This window comes from Myotis lucifugus, unplaced genomic scaffold, assembly GCF_000147115.1.
Source record: "Myotis lucifugus unplaced genomic scaffold, Myoluc2.0 scaffold_1461, whole genome shotgun sequence".
Classification (NCBI taxonomy): domain Eukaryota; kingdom Metazoa; phylum Chordata; class Mammalia; order Chiroptera; family Vespertilionidae; genus Myotis; species Myotis lucifugus.
Genome location: NW_005872509.1, coordinates 63,879 through 64,540, shown reverse-complemented (window position 1 = coordinate 64,540; position 662 = coordinate 63,879).

Below are 662 nucleotides of genomic sequence, written 5' to 3'. Positions count from 1 at the left end.
ACAGTGCGTCCCCAGGATAGACAAGTGCCATCGATTTTGTGCAAAAACGGGCTGAAATATAGATTCCATTCGCTCGCTGTCCTCTACCAAGGCCCTGTTTCATCATAAGAAAATAGTGTGTCACCGAAACAAGACGAATTGAGCCGGAACGTCGTTCTATGGACTTGCTGAGGTTCTGACTTGAAAATCTTATGAAGTTCGGTGTGTGTGGGGGGGGGGGAGGGGGGTGCTGGGTCCCCAACATTGCCCGTTGGATGCGGTGGCTTAGAATGGAAACCTCACCCCGGCCGGCGAGACTCAGCGGCTCCGCGTTGACCTAGGAACCAGGAGTTCTGGGTTCGAATCCTGGTCAAGGGCACATGCCCGGGTTGTGGGCTTGTTCCCCAGTAGGGGGCGTGCAGGAGCCGATGGGTGATTCTCTCTCATCATGCATGCTTCTATCTCTCTCTCCTTCTCCTTTCCTCTCTGAAATCAATAAAAATATATTTTTTTATATAAAAGAAATAAAGAAAAGGCAGGACACACCTGAGGTTCCCGTCCTAAGAGCTTTAAACAGGAGGAAATGGGGGTTACTTCGCCTCGCACCACCCTGTCTTCACTGGGACCCTGAGCTTTGGGGATCTTTGTCGCGAACATCTGTCTGTGGGAGGCCCCAGGGGGGG